The following is a 6,679-nucleotide window of genomic DNA, read 5'->3' as shown; positions in this document are numbered from 1 at the left end:
ACCAAAGCTCGTACAACAAGAGACGGTTACAGCTGCTGTCGGCATTGGGAATTTGGAAACAAAATTGTCACATCTGTTATTAGCGGCATCGATGACTGCTGACAGGTCTCGAAGGGTTGTCTCATTTCATCGGGGAATGTTTCAACCCCTACCCCTTGCAACTCTGTTTCAAGGGATAGTGCCATGTGCAAGGGCCAAGGGGGAGGGGTAAAGCGGGGCAAGGGGTGAACTGGGATTGGGCCTTTCTCTCTCAGTGAACCAGGCACTAACTAATGCCAAGTACTTGCTCAGATTGATGGACATGTGCAGTCGGTTTCATTTGGTCAACTATCGACATGTTGATACATGCGTTTCCATCCATCTGTTTTTATTTGCACTCAAATAAATCCAATGGAAACATATGTAGTGAATAATTATGTGTGCATATGTGGACTGGAACAAACAGAGAGGCTACATTAGGGAAAAGCAATGAAAACACCGTCAAATCTTAGACAAACCATTGAAAATAGTCAAACAGCGCTCTATGACCCAGACCAGCAGCTTGGTTTGGGAGGCAAAAGTGAAAGCCCACTTTAGGTTTTTTTTGACACAGGGAGGCTCAGGCGTGTTATTATATGAAACACTACATCAAACTGGCAAACTTTTAACCTCAGTAAAGATGAAAAAACCCTTAATAGTGAATGGAAACACATTCACATTAGCTTCTTCTGCCGATTTTTCTCAAGCCTCTTTAAAATGTGTGATATATTTTGGGCTAATCCATCAAATTTCATCCTAATTGCCTTTGTTAGTATAACATTTGCGGCTGTTTCACTGGAATGAAGTGATGAAGACATGTCACTAAATGTGATGTAAATAAGGTTTGAATACCTTATCTTTAAACATGGATTTTTTAAAACATGGAGTCACATAAAAGAGTCAGTAGTTGTGGTGAAAACTATTTCCGTGATTCCATATGACTTCACAATGACTACATTTACATGCAGTAATGCTCCACTAGCAATCCAAATTTGACAATATTCTGAATTTGCCAGGTTTTGTGTAAACAGTGTACTCTAGTTGGATATTCTGAATTATTTTTTTATTTTTTTTTAATTGAGCAATTTCTAATTCAGACATGTTGGATATACTGATAATCTGGTTTTTATGAGGATTCTTTGGACGTGTATATAATGCATTGAAAAAATTAATCTAGTTTGTGGATTTTACTGCAGGTTCCAACCCACAGCCCCTGTTTGTGTTCGGCTGAAGTAAAGACAAAGGCCATGGCCATGTTAACGGCTTATTTAGAATATTGTTATTTTTACAATTAGGGAAAAAAAAAAAGAATATTAGTGTGCTGTAAACATAGCCAATGGTATTTACTTGTAGGTTTTTCTATTACTGTGTAATTGTGAAACCTCTATTGCAGGGGTGCCAAACATGTGGCACGGGGGTCCAGTTCGGCCCTTGGGATGTTTTTGCCAAGTGCAATAATTCCACAGTCTTGAACTGAATTAAGCAAAAAAAAAAAAATTAGTTTGAATTAAAGAAAAAATCTTCAATTAAGCCAAAAAAAAAATCTTCAATTAAGTAAAAAAAAATCTTCAATTAAGCCAAAAAAAAAAAGTCTTCAATTAAGTAAAAAATATCTTAAATTAAGCCAAAATACATCTCAAATTTAGCAAAAAATCTTGAATTAAGCAAAACAAAAAAAAATGTTCAATTAAGTAAAAAAAAATCTTGAATTAAGCCAAAAAAAAATCTTCAATTAAGTAAAAAAAAAATCTTGAATTAAGCCAAAAAAAATCTCGAATTAACAACTTTTTTTTTCTTTGTTTTAGTGCAAAAAATAACACTAAATTATGAAAATATTAACATTTACAAGCTATCCTGTAACACTACAATGTGAATAACCTGAAGAAATACGAACAACCTGAAATGTCTAAAGAAAATTAAGCACAGTTTTAAAAAAATTTTCTGCCTGTTCTTCAGTGTTTATTGTCTTTGTAGATCTGATCCATAATGCACATGGAGAAATGAGAAGTTGAGGCAGAATATTGTTAAAATTGCACTAAATTTTTTTATGTTTTTTAATTTTTATTCCAGTTTTTTCAGGGTTTTTTTTTTTTTTGACAGTTTATAAAAGTAAGTTTTTCATAATTTTTTTTTTTTTTTTGCACTAAAACAAAGACAAAAATTTGGAGTTGTTATTATTCATAGGTTATTATATTATTATTTTCCTGGTCCGGCCCACTTCAGATCAACTTTAGCTGAATATGGCCCCTGAACTAAAATGAGTTTGACACCCCTGCTCTATTGGCTGAAAATACATGAGGTACATTTAAAGGATGCATTAGAGTACCAGTGTAAAAACTTAAAGATGAAAATAAAACAGATAAAGGATCAGTTCAAAGGTCAGAGATCTCATTAACCCATAAAGACCCAAACAGCCACTGGCGACCAAAACCACCTACTGATCTAAACTGTTTAATATCTGTTGATCCACTAATTCTATCAATACATGTAAATAATTAGTGTAAAATGCAGTTTGTCATCTTTTCATGGTCATCAGATATGACCCATTTGGACGTTCAGAGGCTCCATAGTTACAATGGAAACACCATCATCTTCTACAACATTGATTCACCAGTAAAACCCATGGAGTTGGATCAATGACAGTAAATGGAGATGCTTGTTTTATGTTAAATTAATGATACATTTTGTTGAAAAAGTCACTTTTCCCTCAGTTTTCTGTTAATAAATAAGTATAATATAATAAAAATAAAACGCAACTTTAATCTGAGCTTTTTTGAACATCTACATGATCAGTAAACTCAATATAGGAAAATACATGATTTACACTGAAAAAAAAATACAGTGGATAATAATAAATGGTGATAAATCAGTTAAAAATTAATTATATGGGCTATGTCTGATTGATTCACCAGTGAAACCCATGGAGTTAGATCAGTAAGAGTGGATGGAGACGCTTGGTTTATGTTCAGTTAATGATATATTTTACTGAAAAAGTCACTTTTTCTTCAGTTTTCTCTGTTTTTAATACAATGACCTCAACTTTAATCTGAATTTTTGAGAACATCTACATGATCAGTAAATTAAATACAGGAAAATACTTGTATTTCATTGGAAATTTTTCAAAGTACAAAGGAGAATAGGGTAATAAATGATGATAAATCACTTAAGAAAGGTTAAAAAGAGAGAAAAAATTCATTTGGGAAGTGACACAAAAGTAGCACTGGATCTTTATGGGTTAAGGAAGTTCCATGTTTAAGTCATTGTTTTAGTTTTCATACTACGAGCACAGCTTCTCTTCAAAAAAAAAAAAAAAAAATGCTGGGAGGCTGATGTAAGATAAGAAAAGATATGACTTTATTTACCCCACTGTGGGGAAATTTCACAGCTAACATATGTAGCAACATACAAACTAGCAAGTGCAGAGAAAAAGACAAACAACAAATGAGTGAAAAATGGAATATAAAGAGAAAAATAAGAAATCTGGTGTTTATATAAATATGTATATAAATTTAGAATTAAAATTAAATCTTTACGTATTTTACATGGAAATGTACAAGTTCTCGGCACTAATACTGTGTAGTTACATTAAGAGACTGGAGTATCAACAATTAAACCAATGCAGATGACATTCAGAATCAGTTACATGAGTTACAATGTGGTCTAAATCAGTGTTTCCCAAACTTTTGGAGCCACAGCAGCACATATTTTGCATTAGAAAAATCACAAGGCGCACCACCAAAAAAAAAAAAGTCCCAAAAAGTATATTTATTGAAATATAATGGAAATCTAGTCTCAATTTACTTAGTCGGTGTGAAACCTGGGTCTGTTTAGTTGAACACAAAGCTGGCATTCTTGCAGGAATTGAAGATCTTTGTTTGTGTTTTTTTTTTTTTTTCAGTTCCTGGGGGGACGGGGGCAACATTGTCGTGGGGTGCTGAGAGGAATGCGTCTGCAACCCCTCAGATGGACCCCTGGTTTACAGATTGAGGTCCGTGTATGATAGTACAGGGTGGGGAAGCAAAATTTACAATGAACATGTAGTTGTTTTTACTCAGCAGGCACTACGTCAATTGTTTTGAAACCAAACATATTGATGTCATAATCATACCTAACACTATTATCCATACCTTTTCACAAACTTTTGCCCATATGAGTAATCAGGAAAGCAAACGTCAAAGAGTGTGTGATTTGCTGAATGCACTCGTCACACCAAAGGAGAGTTCAAAAATTGTTGGAGTGTCCATAAAGACTGTTTAGAATGTAAAGAAGAGAATGACTATGAGCAAAACTATTACGAGAAAGTCTGGAAGTGGAGGAAGCAACAAAAAAACGTACCAAAGCTTTTATTAAAGCTCTCCAATCCAAAATCCTAAAGGATCCAACCAAATCCATCCAGATACCAGGTATTGCCATGGCTTAAAGCAAACTACCCAGATGGAAATTATGTATGGACACAGGATGGTGCTCCAGCCCACACAGCTAGAAAAATACAAGATTTCTGCAAATCCAACTTTAGCAATTTTTTTTTTTTGAACTTTTTATTTAGATTTTTGCACAACACAAAACAAAACAAAACATCTGGAATAAGACACACATAAAAAAAAAAAAAAAAAAAAAAAAATTTACACCACATAGTAGTATTATTGTTGTAGACACTACACTACATCTATAGATACATTGCCAAATATCAAAACATTCATATATTTGTATACATTTGCACACATCTATATAAATACAAAACACCTCATGTCAGGGCTTATCAGAGCAATTTTCGTTAACAACCCAAAAAGTTTAATTATACAAATAGTCTTCAACCATGTGCCATCTCCGCTTAAAAAGATCCATTTTCATTTGTAGTGATGCAGTCATTCTTTCTATAGTGTACCCTTGTTTCAGTCTTTGTTTCCATTCTATTACCGTTGGTGATTTGACAACTTTAGCAATTTTTGGGAATCATGTTTATGGCCGCCTTCTAGCCCAGATCTAAACCCTCTGGATTCTGCTATTTGGGGCGTTTTAGAACATGCTACCAATAGAACATCACACAGCAATGTCGACTTTCTTAAAGATACTATTAAAGAAGAATGGGAGAAGTTGTCACCCGAATATTTGAGGAACACTTGCGCAAGTTTCAGGAAGCGTGTGAAGGCAGTTATTGAGAAAGAAGGAGGACACATAGAATAAAAACATTTTCTATTATGTAAATTTTCTTGTAGCAAATAAATTCTCATGACTTTCCATAAACTAATTGGTCATACACTGTCTTTCAATCCCTGCCTCAAAATATTGTAAATTTTGCTTCCCCACCCTGTATAATACAGCCCACCCCCGCCACCCCCCAACCCCATCCATGGTTCTGACTAGACTGATCCACGCATCACTAGGGAGGGAGGCATTATCAACACAACACATAGGGGCCGGTTCACTTTCTCTTTCACTTTGCAAAAGGAAACAGGAGACAGTTGTTGTACAGTGGATCGCCGGCGTGTGCAGTCGTATGTTTTTCGCTTAGAATACCAACCAGATCAAATTAGATTATCTTCCACGGCACACCTGATGGTTTTTCATGGCACACTTATGCGCTACGGCACAGTGGTTGGGAAACGCTGGTCTAAATAGTACAAAAATGCAAACCAGGGCACACCTCACACATAACATGTTATAGCAGCAACAAGTAGATTTACAAGTATCAAACACTCAATCTGTAAAGTTCACATTTAAAACGGTCCAAGTAGTGAAACTACCAACCAACTTTCACAAATCGTGTTTATTCTCTTTAACGTTTTTTTATGTTCTGTATTTATAGTTCCTCGTCTTCTCTTTTGTTTTGTTTATTCTGTGTTAAAAATACCAAATAGTTTGTCCCACTATGACCCAAAATGGACACTCGGTCCCAAACATCCACCATGCTGAATACCAAATGCTTTTTCCACCCATAATCCCTCATCGTGTTGGTGTCTGTTGGTTTAACTTGGAGCACACTGTGGCAGGACACTTATTTCAGAGAATGGAAGCAGTATTATGACTTTATGTACAGTATCGAACAGTCATCTTCCTCGGGTTTTTGCAGAATGTATTTTTGTTTTTGATTTGCAGTCCCTGTACTTGTGAAGCTTTGTCTGTACATTTTGTCACCTGACTGTTTTTTTTTTTGTTCTTTTATGGATTGTTTTATGCCCTTATTTGTATTTATGTTATTTGTTTTTTTCTTTTGCGCTGCGTGCCAAACGTACTGTATTTTAAAAGGATGTGAAGGTGTCATTTTTGAAACCAATTAAATATCATGATGTCAGAAAGATGCTATGTGTCTTTTTTCGTCATATCGGCATCTGTATTTGTGATTTATTCCTCCTACTGCCAGTAGCTTTAAATTGTCACTAATAATAATAATAATAACAAATGATTCTGAATGTAATGTGTCGTCTTTGCAGCTATGAATCACTCGTCAAACGCTGCAGGAGTTTGATGTACAACCTGGATACCGTGGTAATCTTTACCATCTAAAACGTGTGACAAGTTGACAGGGAAATACAACGCCAAATGCCGCAGCAGTTATCTGCCGTTGAGGTTTTAGAAAATGCGGTGAGACCTGCTTTTAAACTCTCATTACTTTGTGGGAAACTGAATGCTTTGAACCCCTGATCAGGAGTTTAACGGCAGT

General features: G+C 34.9%; 1 long non-coding RNA gene across 1 annotated transcript; it reads left to right on the top strand.

The window, feature by feature from the left end:
• Window positions 1-3,157: 3,157 nt before the first annotated feature.
• Window positions 3,158-6,316, top strand: LOC115433698 (uncharacterized). Its single transcript, XR_003937408.1, has 2 exons — window positions 3,158-3,686; window positions 5,638-6,316. It is a non-coding gene; the product is annotated as an uncharacterized LOC115433698 (long non-coding RNA).
• The last annotated feature ends 363 nt before the right edge of the window (window positions 6,317-6,679 follow it).

The sequence above is a fragment of the Sphaeramia orbicularis genome, chromosome 15 (assembly GCF_902148855.1).
Source record: "Sphaeramia orbicularis chromosome 15, fSphaOr1.1, whole genome shotgun sequence".
NCBI classification, from domain to species: Eukaryota; Metazoa; Chordata; class Actinopteri; order Kurtiformes; family Apogonidae; genus Sphaeramia; species Sphaeramia orbicularis.
Note: the sequence above shows the minus strand (reverse complement) of the source record. Positions and strands in the feature narration are given on the sequence as shown.